Consider the following 1,084-nt stretch of genomic DNA (forward strand, 5'->3'; position numbering starts at 1 on the left):
GGGAAAAAGTTAATGAAATACTTACTCGAAGTTGAATTTTGTTGAGTGATAATTTTGCAATTTTATCATCCAAATCGATCATTTTTTCTTCCAAATATCGATTAGCATTAATTAATTTTGTCGCATATAAACGATCTTCCTCCAATTCTACAAGTTTTTAATATTTTCATAATTATCAATTATTAATTCTTTAATTTGTTAATTTAATTTCTTTAAAAACTTTTATTCCACTCAATTTTATTAATAAATATATTAGAGCATTATATTCATAATTCATCAATGTATAAATTGTTAAATTTTAAAATCCTTTGGAAAAATTTCTGTAATTTGAAGTTTAAATATCAAATTTTAGATGTTAGAAATGGAATTTTAAATGTCTAAAATAAATTTTGCCTATTTTTGCATTTTTAATTTTATAAAATTTCAATTAACAAATTTTAAAATTACCATACTTTTATCTTCCGCTTCATCATTTTGTGTGCGCAACAGCAATGATACAAAGCGTCGTACCACTCGAAGTGATGGCTTATCAGATGTTCCTATAAATTACAAAATTTTTCTTCAAGTATTTTTCTGTTTTTTTCCGATTTTTCTTACGGACAATTTTTCCGACAATAACTAAAAATTTTTCCTTATTCATAATGAATTCCACCACTCAATCTTTTATCTCTTCCTGGTATTTTTGTTCTTTTTGTCATTTCCAATCAAGAATTCCGTTTTTGGCTTCTTTCGATCGATCCTTATTTCCGCTTTTCACTTCCATTTTCTCAACTTATTGCACATCCAAATCGTTTTTTGACCACCTAATTTTCAACCAGGCTTGTTTGGCTCTTTTCTCCATTCATATTCATTCGGATTATTATTTTACTATAGACTATTTACTACATGCATCAGTGTTTCCGTTATGTTTATTTATTTCGATAACTTTTATTATTATTATTATTATTATTATTATTATTATTATTATTATTATTATTATTATTATTATTATTATTATTATTATTATTATTATTATTATTATTATTATTATTATTATTATTATTATTATTATTATTATTATTATTATTATTATTATTATTATTAT

Source organism: Loa loa, assembly GCF_000183805.2.
Source record: "Loa loa unplaced genomic scaffold supercont3.79, whole genome shotgun sequence".
In the NCBI taxonomy this organism is placed as follows: domain Eukaryota; kingdom Metazoa; phylum Nematoda; class Chromadorea; order Rhabditida; family Onchocercidae; genus Loa; species Loa loa.